The sequence below is a fragment of the Mustela erminea genome, chromosome 4 (genome assembly GCF_009829155.1).
Source record: "Mustela erminea isolate mMusErm1 chromosome 4, mMusErm1.Pri, whole genome shotgun sequence".
NCBI lineage: Eukaryota > Metazoa > Chordata > Mammalia > Carnivora > Mustelidae > Mustela > Mustela erminea.
In genome coordinates this window covers 122,407,313-122,424,624 of record NC_045617.1, presented here as the reverse complement: position 1 = coordinate 122,424,624, position 17,312 = coordinate 122,407,313, and the positions used below count along the sequence as shown (strand labels likewise).

The following is a 17,312-nucleotide window of genomic DNA, read 5'->3' as shown; positions in this document are numbered from 1 at the left end:
AAGGTGTCACAGAAAGTAGAACAGAAACTCTCACATGTGAGGAGATTTTAAGCTGCCCTTGCCCTGAGGCACACAGTGACATGACAGAGATTCTGTGCCAGACAGAGTTGTCCTCGGGATTTCGGGGCCTTCCATCAATTCTTCCAGTCCCCAGGCCTGTGTTGTTGCCTCTTGGAGTCTCCACCGTATCTGCCCTCCCGCCCTCTTTCTGACATTTCATGGTGATGTGTCCTGGTGGGGGTCTGCTCTTCTCTTCTCTAGGTGAGAATTTGGGTGGGTCTCTCAACATCTGTGTTTATCCCTATGAACTCAGAGAAATCTTCCTGAATTTTTTTCCATTGTTTCCTATTCACCCTCCTTTTTAAAACAATTATTATTAACTTTGGGGAATCACTTGATTAAGAAACAAACAGGTCTTCTCTCCTGCTGCCGTCACCCTCCTGATTGTACGACTTTGGGGAAGGACAACTATAATCATCCAATGTATCCACTCAATTATTCATTTCGGTTGTCATACTGTTAGTTTCCCAGAGCTCTATCCTGTTCTATGATCGTACAGCACTGTGTGTAGTTGTGTTTTTGTTTCATATCCATATGTCTGTTGCATCTTGTAGATATGACTGATCTTAGTGGTAGGGGCCCTGCTAGGTCTCCTGGTTTCTGCTTTTGTGATATCATTTCTTTTTTTTTTTTTTCTAAAGATTTTATTCATTTATTTGACAGAAATCACATGTAGGCAGAGAGACAGGCAGAGAGAGAGAGAGGAGGAAGCAGGCTCCCTGCTGAGCAGAGAGCACAATGCAGGGCTAGATCCCAGGACCCTGGGATCATGACCCGAGGGGAAGGCAGAGGCCTTAACCCACTGAGCCATCCAGGTGCCCTTATCATGACATTTCTCCACACAACACTCACCTCCGGAGTGACTTACGTTTTCCTCTGTCATTTCTGCTTCATGTTCATCTTCCAAATGACACTGCCAGTGTCCTGTCACCGGAGTGTCACCCTTGCTCTGCACTATAGCTCCAGAGACCAGCTGATTCTGAGTCCCTGGAGGCTCCAAATGTCCACTGCATGATGGACTTTAGTATGATTTGAGCAGATGAGTTACACTGATCCTTAACGTTCTCCTGGGCTCTGAGCCCAGCACCCTCCGATCACAGAACAGTCTGGAATATTGCAGCAGCTCACTTGCATGGAGTGGACATCATACCCACCTGATGGACAGGAGACGAATAACAAGTCAACAAGTTCTCTGGGAGCAAACCTTCTGGGCTGAACCCTGACTCCACCACCTCCTTGTCTCTGAGTCTCCCTTTCCCTTTCCATGTCTGTACAGAGGGATTCCCTAGGCAGTGCCTCCTGGGTTTGCTTTCATGGTGAACTTGACCCTCTGTGCAAATCATATGGTGAAAATCCCTGAAATGTTAATTGTTCCATTCTTTATACTTACCTTCATCATACTGATTATAGTGCTTACATAAGTTCCCTTCTTTGTTTTTATAAACCACAAGTCAAGAAACATCCTTGAGAACATGTGTGATTTTCTACATAGGACAAACTCCTCAAAGAATATATCAGTGTCACAATATAAGAACATAGCATTTATGGAGACATTTTTCTTAAAGCACCTATAAAAAATTGTACCCCAGTGTTCACTCTCATCAACCTTTATGATGGTGTTTTCCCGACCTTCTGATGGACGCTCTCATCCCTTACTTACCTCTTTGCCAAGTTCATCAATTTTAAGTTTTACTCACATTACTTATTCCACATTCTCATGTTTGTTTTTTATTTATTACAAATACATTTTATTTTTATAAATTTGTTTACAAATTTGTACAAATTTGTTTGATATTTCACTTCCTCCTTTCCAAATTCTTTTCTAATATTTTTTATTTCTCTTTTTCCTTCTCTTTTTTTTTTTTAACGTTTGAGCACACTTGATACACAGGGTTCCATTCCTTTCAGGTGTACAACATAGTGATCCACCATATAACCCAACAATTCCACTTTTGGGTGTTTACCCAAAGAAAATGAAAACACCAATTCTATGATTATGTTTTTAATGGGGTACAGCTATTTTAAAATATGGAATTTAACAGAGAAGAGCCAGTAGTCCCCAATATCGGGAGCTGGTCTGACACCGATAGTTGGGCTCAGTGTGGTCAGAAGCTGGCGATTGTCCACCACTTGGCCATATTCCTCTCCTGTGGGACATGAGCCTCACAGAACATCAGCATCAGACAAGGACATTCAAACATGAAGAATTGTCTGAATTTGGGCAAAAGTACGGGGAGGAGCAGGAGGTAAAGGATGATAAGGTGGTGGAATCTAAGATGTCCATCTTCTGCTTTATGACATTTACAAGTATGTTCAGAGCCTACGAGGTACATGTTGTAGTCACCTCTCACCTGGGCTCAATGAAGACTTAATGAGCCTCCTTATGTTTACCAGGTGAACGCAACCAAAACCAAGACATCCAATAGAGATAACAATGAGCTTCAGGAATGGGCATCTTGAACACTTATGACCTAGAGGTGATACATCATGTTTTGGTTCATGTCTGTACACTTCAGCTGTCTCAATGCATGGTGATTACACTTTTATGTCATATTTTAAGCATATGTTTCAGATCCACATAGACAAATCTACAACTTCCATTTAAAAGTAAATTTAATACACATACACCCATGAGTCACACAGTCTCTTCTTTGAGGAGAATCCTGACAACTAAGAGCGTTCTAGATTTGTACTGTCTGAATAATAGTTATAAGCCACCTGTGGCTACTTAAAGTCCTATTCATTTAAAACAATTAAAAATGCAACTGCTCAGCACACCAGTCCCATTTCAAGTGCCACCTGCATCTCAAGAGCCACATGCATCTCGTGGCCACCATACTGGACAGCGCAGATACAGAACAATTCCTTCTGCATAGACTGTTGTATTGGAAGGTGCTGTGCTTCATGCTTTATGGGTCTTGAGTCAGATGCATGAGACACATGGAAAGTGAAAAGACCAACATGATTTCTCTTACAGACGACATCAGATTTCTGTCTGGGATGTGAATACATATGAAGCCGATGTGTCACAAAATCAAAGTCAGTTATGCCTGGGTCTGGTGCCTTCAGGGGCAAACTGTCCCCAGTTACAAAAGGGAAATCCCTGTGCCTCCACCTCCCTTCCCAGACTGGGGACCCTCTCTGCTATCACATTTCCAGGAGGTGAGGTCTCTTCTAGATGCACTCAGGGGCTAGAGTCAGAGCTGAGTTTTCAGAGGCAGGAAGTGAGCTCAGCGAAAGGGATTCTGCTGAGTAAGGAGGAGGCCAGGGCAGGATCAGTGGGAGACTCTCCCAGGGTTATTCAGAGCAGCCGTTCTCAACGTGTGGTCTGAGGAGCACCTGATGTCACTGAGGCCCTTGCACAGAATCCATGAAGTTAACACTATTTTCATAACATTACTTACACATTATTTGCCTTTTCACCGTGTTGACATTAGCACTGAGGTAAAACTTAGCAAGAATGGAGGTGATGCGTCCAAGGGCAATTGTTTTTCTTTACCTCTGCTTAATTCCATAAAAAAACAAAAACACTCTTTCCATTATTTTTCCAAGCCACCATAATGGCCCCATGAATGTCCCAGCAGATGCTCTCAAGAGTATGAATGCCTAGAAGAGAAGCAAAGGCAGATCTTATTAGGCCATGCTCCAAAGTCGTCATCCCGTTTCTAACTGTGATGACGAAACAGGTTACATTGGGAATTTGAAATCACTGCTAATCACAGATCTGGGAATACTGTGAAATACTGGGAAAATGTGAACCTTATGGGCAGGTTAAACGTGAGTGAAATGTGCAGCTGCAGATTTGATGTACAACTCAAAGATCTAGAAAAATGGCAGAAGAATCCACACCCAACCCTCCAGGTTGGTTTCATTGTCCTGACAACCTCAGCTGGCACCATGAAGAAGCAAGACGAAAACACACACAAGGAGAAATCTTGGGATTCTTTCTCTAGAGAGGTAATGCTGACGTGCAAGTAAAATACCTCAAAACAAAAGTAGGACAAAACAAAACTAGAATCACATTAAAACACTCTGATTGGGGGCGCCTGGGTGGCTCAATGGGTTAAGCCTCTGCCTTCAGCTCAGGTCATGATCTCAGGGTCCTGGGATCGAGCCCCGCATCGGGCTCTCTGCTCAGTGGGGAGCCTGCTTCCTCCTCCCTCTCTGCCTACCTCTCTGCCTACTTGTGATCTCTGTCTGTCGAATAAATAAATAAAATCTTAAAAAAAACACTCTGATTAAAGTATTAAAAATTATTATCATCATTAATCATTCTCAAATTCACATTCAAATATGTCATATATGATGATGTGGGTCTACAGCCTTTCTGCATACATAAACCCCAAGGAAAATAATTTGTGTAAAAATAACTGGCTGCCCCCCCTTTTTTTAAACAGAATTTCTTTTTTACCTGAAGGAATGAATGACACAGAAACTTGGATTATTTAGACTAGGACATTTGGCAAGACAGTTTCTGGAAGTTGCCATAGGTGGCTCATAGTTACTATTCAGACAGTACATATGCAGTTTCTGGAAAATGAACATGAACTTAACCTTTCATGAAAATCATCTCACATAGGACAGCTGAGAGTACTTGGTGCCTTGATCAAATGTAAGATCTCAAGAGAAAATCAGAAACTTGTGATGTACCAATAAACTTGGCAGACTCCCATTACTGACAAACTTTTCTATTGGGCTCTGTGGTAATATTAAAACAAATATGGGGATGCCTGGATGACTCAGTCAGTTAAGCGTCTTCCTTCAGCTCAGGTCATGATCCTAGTGTCCTGGGGTCAAGCCCCACATCAGGCTTACCAGAGAGACTGCTTCTCCCTCTCCCTCTGCCTGCTGCTATGCCTACTTGTGCTATCTCTCTGCCAAGTAAATAAATAAGATCTTTTAAAAATATGATTTTTTTAAAGATTTTATTTATTTATTTGATAGAGAGAGATCACAAGTAGACGGAGAGGCAGGCAGAGAGAGAGAGAGAGGGAAGCAGGCTCCCTGCCGAACAGAGAGCCCGATGCGGGACTCGATCCCAGGACCCTGAGAAGATTTTATTTATTTATTTGACAGGGAGAGAAGGATCTCAAGTAGGCAAATAGGCAGGCAGAGTAGGGGCAGGGGAAGCAGGCTCCCTGCTGAGCAGAGAGCCTGGTGCAGGGCTTCATTCCAAGACCCTGAGATGATGAACCGAGTCTAAGGCAGAAGTTTGACCCACTAAGTCACCAGGAGCCCCACAAGTATGACTTTTTGATAATTCAATTTCAATCTCATCAACACTGGTACACGTACATAACTTAGTTAAACAGCACATTACTTTTAAAAAATTTTTTAATTTATTTTTTAAATTTCTTTTCAGTGTTCCAGAATTCATTGTTTATGCACCATACCCAGTGCTCCATGCAGTATGTGTCCTCCATAATACACACCTCCAAGCTTTCCCAACCTCCCACCTCTCTCCCCTCCAAAACTCCGTTTGTTTCTCAGAGTCCACAGTCTCTTCCTCCAGTTTCCCCCAACTCACTTCTCCTCTACATCTCCCCATGTCCTCCGTGTTTGTTACTCCTTATGCTCCACAAATAAGCGAAACCATATAATTGACTCTCTCTGCTTGCTTTATTTCACTCAGGATAATCTTCCAGTCCCATCCATGTTGATACAAAAGTTGGGTATTCATTTTTTCTGATGGAGGCATAATACTCCATTGTATATATGGACTACATCTTCTTTATCCATTCGTCCATTGAAGGGCACTTTGGTTCTTTCCACAGCTTGGTGACTGTGGCCATTGCTGCTATGAGCGTTGGGGTAGAGATGGCCCTTCTTTTCACGACATCTGTATCTTTGGAGTAAGTACCCAGTAGTGCAATTGGAGGGTCATAGGGAAGCTCTATTTTTAATTTCTTAAGGAATCTCCACACTGTTTTCTAAAGTGGCTGTACCAACTTGCATTCCCACCAACAGTGTCAGAGGGCTCCCCTTTCTCCACATCCTCTCCAATACATGTTGTTTACTGTCTTGTTAATTTTGGCCTTTCAGCACATTACTTTTTTAAAAATCATGCATTAGTACAAGATCTGTTTCCTGAGCCAGGTGGGCATGTGGTTTTTAATGCAACAGAGAAGGGCATAGTCAATTATACTGTTTCAAGTTTCACTTTGCAAATAACCCTAGAGAAAGTACAACTTGTGTCCTTTGAATATAGCATCTAAAATGAATAGCCATAATTATCTGAGAAGGTTATAAAACATACTAGTCTCCCATATCTGTGCAGGATTGTAAATTTCCATACACTTCAGCCAAAACAACACAATAAAGGCAGAAGCAAATCTGAACATCCAGGGGTCTTCTAAGGAGACAGACAAGAAAGGGTCTTGCAAAAATGTGAAAAGCAAGAACATCACTCTTCTCCCTATGCTTTTTATTTGTAGAAATAGTTACTTTTCATAAAAACAATATTTTTATTTTCATGCCATAGATTATTAATATGATTCTAAATGAACTAATGAATTTTTAAACCTGTTTTACTATGGTAAATACTGATAGAGATAACCCACAGACACAAAATGATCCTTGGGATCCTCAGTCATCTGTGAGACTTTGTAGATACCCTGTGAACAGAGTGTTTGAGAATCACTGACTCATGGAGCTCCGGGGCCAGGACTCAGGGGGACAGTGTGACAAAGAGAGCTCTGTGCAGGTGAGGGGTCCGGGCAAAGTCCCAGGTCCCTGGGTCGCCTCTCATGCCCCAGGGCGGTGTCTGCGGTGGGGTAGACCAGTGTTGGGGAGTCCGGATCTCTCCAGGATTCACTTCTCCCTCTCCCAACCTGTGTGAGGTTCTCCTGCCTGGATACTCCAGACCGTATCCAGGTTCCGACTCCCCTTGGGGTCAGGTTTCTGGAGAAACCAATCAGCGGCACCCCGGTTCCGGATTATAAAGTCTTCTCACCCGCCTCCGAGTTTAGCTGCGGCTCAGGGACTCAGCAGACACTGAACAATCAGGTTGTGAAGCCCCGACCCCTCCTCCTGCTGCTGTCGGGGGGGTGGGGGTGGGGGCCTGGCCGTGGTCAAGATCTGAGCGGGTGAGTGCGGGGCCGGAGGAAAGGGCCTCTGCGGCTCGGGAGCGAGGGGACCCCCGGACGGGAACCCGTCCCCCCGGGGAAGGCGCCTCTCCGCCGCTCCCATCCCCGCCCGGGCCTGTGCTCCCCCGTCCCTCCCCGCCTGCGCCCTGCTCTCCCCAACTCGGTGCCCCCTCCCCCTGCCCTCCAGGCAGCCTGCACCTGGGCCCCGGTCCCCGCGCCGGGAGGAGGGTCGGGCGGGGTCTCAGCCCCTGCGCGCCCACAGGCTCCCAGTCCCTGAGGTATTTCTCCACCGCGGTGTCCCGGCCCGGCCGCGGGGAGCCCCGGTACTGGGAAGTCGGCTACGTGGACGACACGCAGTTCGTGCGGTTCGACAGCGACTCTGCCAGTCGGAGGATGGAGCCGCGGGCGCCGTGGGTGGAGCAGGAGGGGCCGGAGTATTGGGAGCTGCAGACGCGGAACCTCAAGGACGCCGCACAGACTTACCGAGTGAACCTGAACACCCTGCGGAGCTACTACAACCAGAGCAAGGCCGGTGAGCGACAGGGCCCGGGTCCAGGTCACGACCCCCATTCTCCGATATCCGGGTCTCAGTGTCACCCGAGTCTGAGGGACCCTCCCCCTGCCCCTCCGCCGCCCCGCAATCTTAAGCCCGAAGACCCCCGGGAACTTTTGGCGGTTTTACTTTCTGTTTCCCCTTAACCCCCTATCTGTCCGGGCAGGACCAGGGTCTCACACCATCCAGATCATGTACGGCTGTGACGTGGGGCCCGATGGGCGCCTCCGTCGCGAGTACTATCAGGGTACTATCAGGGCTCCTACCATGGCGCAGATCACCTCGCCCTGAACGAGGACCTGCGCTCCTGGACTGGCGGACACTGCGGCTCAGATCTCCAGACGCAAGTGGGAGGCAGCGGCTGTGGCGAAGCATGAGAGGAACTACCTGCAGGGCAGGTGCGTGCAGTGGCTCCGGAGTCACCTGGAGAACGGGAAGGAGACGCTACTGCGCTCAGGTACAAGTGATGAAGTCCCAGAACCTAAGTCAGGTTCCGTGGGGTGAGGAGGTTCGGAGCCGAGGATTAAAGAAAGAATTCTTAAGACGTCATTGGTGCAAAATGGTGGTTTATTAAAGCACGGGGACAGGACCCGTAGGCAGGAAGAGCCGCTGCCCCAGGTTGTGAAGGTGGGCATGTTATATACCTCACGGTTGCGGGGAGGTGGTGAAGGAAGGGGAGATTTCAACAGTGTTTTCACATGTTAGGGAGGGCCTACAAGGTGCCGGGGGGAGTCCTTGCCCTTATGGCCTGATCAATGTCCTCTTTAGGTCAGGCATTAACATCAAGATAATTGGGAGATTCTTGGTGGGGCATTATGATCCTGCTGTCATTTACATTCCTTTCTACTCCAGTCTCCTCCAGTTTATGGTGGGAGGGGGACATTGGGGCTTCAGGAACCAAGAGTTATTTGCCTCTGGAAATTTGTGCTATTGATAAGGTAACCTCCCTGTTTAGGTCTCTAGGACATCTTGTAGAGCAAGGGAGATTCCTGTTCTGCAGGATTGCGATCCCTGCAAGTTAACTATTTATCGTTTTATGGCGATCAGGGGTGCCTGAGGAATGCTACACATATGGAGGGGAGCGGGTGAAGAGGGGGTGCAAAGCGCCAGCTTTTGCTTTGTCCTCAGCCAGCCTCCTGCTCCCTCATCACAAGTGGCCGTGGGGCCTCCCTGATCTCCCCTCCCCTGGCGCTGGCTTCCCACTAGGAAGGGGAAATGGTCTCAAGTTAGAACACCGGGGTGAGGGAGGTCCACCTGGGTGTTCATGTTCCTACTAGAGAGTGACTCACCCAGAGAGCCACTTTTCTCTGAAGGACAATAGAGGAATCCAGTCTCTCCCAGGAGGCAAGTGGAGACCATCCCTGCAATAACCCATCAGCGGTTCACTTTGATCCTGGCAGCCACCTTGGAAACCATGACTTAACCTCTCAAGGCCTTTTTCTCCACCCGTGAACACCTTTGTAGGTCTGACTTCGGGTTTTCTGCCTCATTCACCCTCCACCTCAATCAGGATCATTTAGTGTGATCTTCCCCTAAGACCTGCAGCCTGACACCCTGGATTTTCCTACCCTAGAACTTTCCAGGATTAGAAGATCCCAAAGGCTAGGTTGGTGACTGGTCTTTTGCTTCTTCCATCTGAACCAATGGCCTTGTCCACCTCAAGATGGTCACATGAATGCCCTTTCAGAGGCTTGTAAATGTAAACCCAAGTGTGGATTCTCTGATTCTCTTCCTCAGAACCCCCAACATACATGTGACACACCACCCCACATCTGACCATGATGTCACCCTGAGGTGCTGGGCCCTGGACTTCTACTCTGTGGAGATCACCCTGACCTGGCAACATCATGGGGGAGGAACTGACCCAGGACACAGAGCTTGTGGAGACCAGGCCTGCAGGGGATGTTAACTTCCAGAAGTGGGTGGCTATGGTAGTGTTCTCTGGACAGAAACAGAGATACATGTTTCATATGGAGCATGAGGGGCTGCCCGAGCCCATTACCTTGAGATAGGGTAAGGAGGATTTGTGGTAGAGCCTTTTCTCAGGGAAAGCAGAAGGCCTTCTGGAGAATTTCAGGATTCAAACCAGAGGTCTGGGGCCCTTCCCTTCCTTTCCCTTTCCAGAGCTGCCTCCTCCCACCATCCCCATCACGTGGATCATTGCTGGCTGGGCTCTCCTGGCAGTTACTGTGGTGACTGGAACTGTCATCTGGAGGAAGAAGCACTCAGGTAGGGAATGGAGTGGGGAGATGTGAGATTTCTTGTCCCTCTGGAGGGTTTACTAGGTTGGAGACTGTCCTGCCTTGTTACTGGGAAATACCATCCTCACACATGGACTTGCCCACTCTGGAGCTGATCACTAACACTTACTCTGTAGCAAACGCTTGTGGAAATGAAGGACACATTTTCATCTTGGTAATTCTGGTGATGGGGACCTGATGCCCAGCAGTCATAGGACGGAGAGGAAGGTCCCTGCTGAGAACAGATCTCCAGCAAGTCAGGTGGTCCTTAGGACATTTTTCAAATTTAGAATATCTTCACTTGGTTTCTCAGTTTCATGACCTTAATAGACAGGAAATGATGTCCAGAGCTTATTCATGTGAGGAGCATGAGAAACACTGCCTCTCTGAAAATTTGAAAAACTAAGTTCATATCCTCAGAAAAGGGTGAAACATATTAAAATCCTCTCTGTTTTCAAGTACAAGAGTATTCTAAGGAAATTTGCCTTTGAGACAGCAGAAAGTGAGCAAACAACTATTGCAAAAAAAATTGCAATCACAGACTAACTCTTTTGTGATTTGTAGTCCAAATTTGCTTTACCATTTTGGGTCAAAATAACTTCAAGTCATTAGTTTAGTTTATAATTGTCCTGGATTGGTGATGACCCAAAAATTGTAAGAAAGAAACAAATTTCAGGGCAGCTGGCTGGCTCAGGGGGTAGAGCAGGTGACTCTTGAATATGAGGTCCTGAGTTCAAACCTCATGTTGAACATATAGCTTATTAAAAATAAACAAATGAACAAATAAACAAATTATTAAAAATAAACAAACAGATGAGCAAAAATAAGTAAATAAAAATTTTTTTAAAGAAATTATTTTTAAAAGAAAGAAACAGGGGCACCTGGGTGCCTCAGTCATTTAAGTATCTGACTCTTGGGTTTAGGTCAGGTGATGATCTCATGGGTCTTGAGATGGAGCCCAATGTAGGGCTCTATACTCAGCAGAAAGTTGGCTTGAGATTCTTTCCCCTTGTCCCTCTCCCCACTCTCTCTCTCGCTCTCAAATAAATAAATCAATCTTTATAAAAAAGGAAAGAAACTAATTTCTCTATCAGATCCTATATTTAATCTGGGTGTCAAAAATTTACACCAATAATTACAGTAAAGAAAAAGAGCAACTCCTAGAGTGGAACATAAAAATAAAATGGAAAAAAATACTGTGAGTGAATAACTTTAGGAAGAATAGGTAGCAAAAAAAACTCATAAAATTCAGTATTGGAATCATAAGACATAAACTATAACATAACTAGGATATCATTTAAATATAGAAATATATATTATTCAATATATATTATGGATATGATATAAAGAAAAAAATCACAGAACTGAAAATGTAGAAAAAATGGCAAAAGCATAAGCACCTCTTATAAAACTACAAGGGGGCGACTGGGTGACTTAGTCGGTTAAGTGTCTGCCTTCAGCTCATTTCGTGATCCCACAGTCCGGGCCTTGTGGAATATACGTTCCAGTGGGAAAAGGAAGACTATCTACCATCAACAGAAAATGAGGGAGGGGTTAGGTCAGGAAGTCCTAAGTGCTATGGGAAAAATGCAGAGGGAAGGTGATCCCGAGTTGGTGTGTGGGGACAGAAAACGTGACTTTTTGTTTTTTAAAATATATATAAGGAATGCAGTATATGAACAAAGAAACTTCAAAAAAGTTTTTTAATTTAAAACTTTTATTCATTTATTTAAATTAAAGTATAATCAACATAGAATGTTATATTAATATCAGGTAAACAACATTCAGCAATGCTATATATTTAATTAATGCCTTGTCTCCTGAGCCATGGGAGAGGCAGTGTCTCTATAACAAGTGTCCTTTTAATCCCCTTCATACCTTTCATCCCTCCCCCAGCCACCTCCCCTCAACCACCAGTTTGTTCTCTGTATTTATGAGTCTGTTTTTAGGGGCACCTGGGTGGTTCAATGGGTTAAGTGTCTGCCTTTGGCTCAGGTCCTGGGATCGAGCCCCACTCGGGCTCCCTGCTCAGTGGGGAGCCTGCTTCCCCCTCTCTCTCTGCCTGCCTACTTGTGATCTCTCTCTCTCTCTCTCTCTGGCAAATAAATAAATAAATAATCTTTTAAAAAAGAGTCTGTTTTTTTGGATGCTTCTTTTCCTTTTGTTCATCTGGTTTTTTTTTTCTTAAATTTCAGATATGAGTGAAATCATATGGTATTTGTCTTTCTCTGACTCATTTTACTTAGCGTAACACTGTCCAGCTCCAACCATGTTATTGCAAATGGTCAAATTTTATTCTTTTTGATGGCTAAATAATTATGCCACATCTTCTTTATGCATTCAGCTATTGGTGGACACTTGGGCTGGTTCCATATCCTGGCTATTGTAAATAGTACTGCAGTAAACATAGGGGTGCATGTATCTTTTCAAATTAGTGTTTTCATTTTCTTTGGGTAAATACCCATAATAGGATTACTAGGTCATATGATAATTCTATTTTTTAACTCTGTGAGAACCTCCACACTGTTTTCCACAGCAGCTGCACCAATTTTAATTCCCACCAACTATGCATGAGAGTTCCATTTTCTCCACATCCCCTTCACACTTGTTATTTCTTGCGTTATTGGTTTTGCCCATTCTGACAGGTGTAAGTGGTATCTCATTGTGGTTTTGATTTGTATTTCCCTGATGATGAGTGATATTGAGCATCTTTTCATGTGTCTGTTGGCCATCTGTTTGTATTCTTTGGAAAAATGTCTTCTGTTGAAAGATGGCTGTTTTAATTGGGGGGCTCACTGTGGTCATCCCTGAAAAGGTGAGTTTTAAGAAAAGATTTGATAGAATTATCCATGAGATTGTCTGGGACAAGATTTTCCAGACAGGGGAAATTCCAGTGTGAATGCGTGAGGGCAGGTGTGTCTGTGTGTTCTGGGAGGAGAAAGGAGGCCAGTATGGCTGGAGTAGAGAGTAACCGAGATGAGATACAGGTACGGCCAGACCCTGTAAGTTTGGAGGATGTCAAGCTTTGCTTGAGTGTGCTTTTCTCTGAGTGTGATGGGAATTACCCTTTGCTCTGAGTGTCATGGGAATTACAACACAGTTTGAGCAAAAGAGGGACATGGTACAACTCGTCCTTTAAAAGGATCATATTGTCTGCGGTGCTGAGAACAGAATGGGAGGCAGGAGGCAGGTGAGGCACTAGGGAGAGCAGTAGGAAACAGGTTTAGTGTTCCCGGCTGGAGATGTCTGTTCCTTCTACTGGGATGTGAGCAGTGGAAAAGTGGGAGGTGATGGGATTCTGGATACAACCTATAGACGGACTTTTCAGCACAATCTTGGGTTTGAAAAATAGGAGTAACGGAGGAACCCCAAATTCTGGACTATGCAAGCAGAAAGATGGAGCTGCTGTCAGCCGAGATGAGGAAGACTTTGCAGGGAGCATATTTGGGGGGGGGGGGAGTCACAAGCATTCCATGAAGATATGATGAGCTGAGATATTTATTCAAAATGTAAGTGAAGGAGTTGGCTTGGCCATCAGAGAAATGTGGATGAAGGTGGAATTTAGAAGAAAGGTCTGAGTTGGAGAAAAAGATTTTGGAGTGACACCATGTGAATGATGTTTAGTCTTTAGCATAGATGAAGTCACCAAGGGGGCAAGGGCCATAGAAGAGAAAGGAAGAAGGACCAAACTTTGGACTTCCCAGTGCTAAAAGACCACACACTCACAGCAGTCTGCACAGTCCTGGCTTCACATTTAAAGGCACATAGACCAAGGAGTCCCAAACTTTCCTGTTCAGAGAACTCTCAGACATCTTAGTAAGGCTCACAAAGTGTGGAGTAGAGTATGGGATTCTGTATTTTCAACAAGATGTGGCTGCTGCTGGTCTTCTCATTGCACTTTTAACAGCAGGAAGGTAGATTGGGATTCCCCCATGGCTGTGCCTCAGCCTTACCTGTAGGGGTTGTTAAATAGGTGATTCCTTGGCCTCCTGCCCAATACTCAAGAGTTTGTGGGTGTGGAGAGAGGCCTGTGCATTCTGTGAGAAGCTCCATGAGTGAGCATCGTGTTCATCTGGATCTGGAGCTGCTGAGGTCGGAGAGGACAGAAGGCAGGGTGAGGTTTTAAATCACATGTAAGTATGGGGTTTTTTTCCCCTTTGGAGAGAAAGGGAGGATGTTTGTTTTCAAAATGACATGTGATATTGTGAGATACGTATCATTTTCTTACCTTGAGGTATATATAGTCAGGTGGGAAGTGGTTCACAGTTTAGTGTAAGGAACATCTCTGAATGCTTACTCCCTGGAACTATTCCCCTAATCAATTTTGTGGAGCAAACAATGGAATCTAAGTTTTTTTTTAATGTGATGTTATGTTGGAAGGCCACAAAACAGGCTTGAGGCTACAGAGGCAGGAATGGGATGTACAGTCCTATCGTAGGTTGAAGCCACACAGGAACCACTACAACCAGAGCAAGGCCAATCCAGTGACACTGGGCAGATGGCAGGTCACAAGTCTTCCCATCTCCCACCTGCAAAGCATGGAACTCTTGATTTCAGTTCAGGTCATGATCTCAGTATTGTGAGATTGAGCCGCTCATCCTCACTGAGGCCCTCCTCGCTGAGGGTGGAGTGTGCTTAAGATTCTCTCTCCCTTGGGTCGCCTAGGAGCTGAAACCATTCTGGTCTTCCTGACTCAGGTCATGATCCTGGGTCCTGGGATCCAGCCCCATCTCAGGCTCCCTGCTCAGTGGCAAGCCTGCTTGTGCTCTCTCTCCCTTTGTCAAATAAATAAATAAAATCTTTAAAAAACAAGATTCTCTCTCCCTTACCCTCTCTGCTCCTACCCCCCTGCTTGCATGCACACATGCTATCTATCTCAGAGAGAGAGAGACATGTTCAATCTGAGATTTCTATTAGAAATGCGGTTGAGGGGTGCCTGGGTGGCTCAGATGGTTAGGCATCTGCCTTTGGCTCAGGTCATGACCCTGGGTCCTGGGATCAAATCCTACATCAGACTCCCTGCTTCTTCTTCTGCCTCTCTCTCTCTCTCTCATTAATAAATAAATTAAAATCTTTAAAAAAATGAAGAAACGCAATTGAGGTTCTCAGGTTAACAGTTCTGTTACCCACAACTGGGTTCACCTCTTGGCGGGTTCAAAGCAAAAGACTCAATCTAGGAAAAGGAAGGGTTTTATTGACTAGTTAAGGATAATACCAGGGAAATTTCCCAAAGCAATGTCTCCCTGAACGGGAAACAGGGGAAGTTTTCAGCTGAAGGTGCTAATGTCATGACTCCTCTGAAGCAGAACAACTGAGCCTCAGTTAGAACTGCTGTCTCTGCTGCTCCTGGCACCTAGGTGACACTCAAGTGCCACTTGGGCCAAAATATCTCTGCACAGACTTAGCGCCAGAGCCAGGAGCCCACGGCCACCACGTCCCATCAGACCCACCTCCAAGCAAGTGAAGATGTTAAAGCTACTTTTGGCAGAGGAGAAATGAAAAATATTGAGTTCTAAAAATATCTATTGAAAATGAGACACTTGTGATTGGATCCTGTAGTCAGCCTTCCAATTCCTGGGGTAAGGATTATGATTCCTTTGTTTACTCCTCCTGGAGGACAAACAGCTGTGCTACATAATATTCAGGTTAGACTCTCAGAATACCCAGGTATATGACTGGATATTCACTGCCTGGTTTCCAGAACATTCTCATGATCATCAAAATATGTTGTATCCAGGAACAAGTGCAACTCTGAAAAGGGAGTTTGGAGGGGGCCACATTACAGATGAAGTGTTTGGAACAGTAAAGAAAGATGCATCATTACACGGATATACAAAACACAATCTTCTGTCATAATCTTCTCCTTTCCCACTGACCGCAGCTGAGGAAGAATCACAACAGATTAAAATAAATGAGGTACAAACTGATGTGGGTGTGGACATGCAGCTACAAACGCTACAGGGTGTAACGTTTCCTATTTCTTGAGAAGCTTTTCAAACTTTGGAAAAAGTAACAGCTCAACTATGTGCAACTGGAAATAGATATGAAAGATGAAATTATAATTTTGACCAACACAACAAGACAGAACTGAAAGACTTGCCAAGGAGGAGTCCCAAGGATTCAGCACGCTACCATTTCTTCCTGTGGGAAGATTACCATGAAGGAGACATTTTGAAGTTCATTGTTTTTATTTATTCAGTGCCTGGATACACGTGCAGTAAAGAGAACGGATGCTGTATTCTAGCTGCGAGAGCCCTCTGCTAGAAACTGTTGAAAGACAACTACAAATGGATGTCAGTAGAAAAATTGAGATAGGGGTGCTTGGGTGGCTCAGTCCGGGAAGCATTTGAGTCTTGATTTTAGCTCAGGTCATGATCTCAGTGTCCTGAGATTGAGCCCTGCATCAGGCTCTCTACTCAGCATGGAGTGTGCTGGAGAATCTGTCTCCACTTGCTCTGTCTTATCCTTGCTCATGCTTGCTCTTTAAATAAATAAATAAAACCTTTAAAAAAAAAAAGGAGAGAAATTCAAACAAGGTGGCAGTTGGATAGTGCAGGGAGGAGATATATCTGGGTTTGAGAAATAGATTTGGGAGGTGACAGCATATACATGATGTTTAGAGCCTTCAGCAGAGATGAGGTCACCAAGGAAGTGATGTCCACAAGAGAGAAAGGAACAGAACCAAACCCTGGACTCCTCAGCACTAAGCAGACTGATCAGAGCGCACACCCAGAGAGCACTGCACAGTCTGGTTCTGCGTCTAGAAGGCACAGAGACCAGAGAGTCCCAGCCTTCATCATGCATGGGAATTTCCTGGACTGTAAAGATCTAGACAGTCTAGGATAGAGCATGAGATGCTGGGTTGATAATAAGGTCAGTGCTGCTGCTGCTGCTGCTGGTCTTCAGATCCCACACTGAGTAGCGAGCACAGGAAGTGGGATCCCCATATGGCCGTGCATCAGCCTCTCCTGTAGGGCTTATCACATCAGTGATAAAGCAGGCAAAAGGAAGGAAAAAATAAAGATTAGAACAGAAGTTAATGAAATAGAGAAAAGAGAATAAAATAACAATATAGGAAACTAACTGAATCAAATGTGATCCTTTGAAAGATCAACCAAACTGACAAATCTTTAACTAGACTCACTAAGGAAAGAGAGAGAGAAATGATCACATTACCAGGAGCAGGAATGAAAAGGTGATATTAGGACTGACCACACAGAAATAAAGAGAATTAGGAAATTGTTATGCACAATTATATGCTAAAATATTAACTTGCTTCTATAAAGTAGACAAAAATGTTGAAAGACACAAATGACTAAAGTTGACTAAAGAAGAAATAGACCATTTGAATGTACCTATAATGAGGTAGAAGAT

General features: G+C 44.8%; 3 pseudogenes; 2 read left to right on the top strand and 1 right to left on the bottom strand.

Moving 5' to 3' along the window:
• Positions 1 to 17,312, bottom strand: part of LOC116587519 — a 592,489-nt pseudogene that overhangs the window by 455,058 nt on the left and 120,119 nt on the right.
• LOC116587545 lies at positions 3,629 to 4,013 on the top strand (annotated as a pseudogene).
• Positions 7,431 to 9,163, top strand: LOC116587543 (annotated as a pseudogene).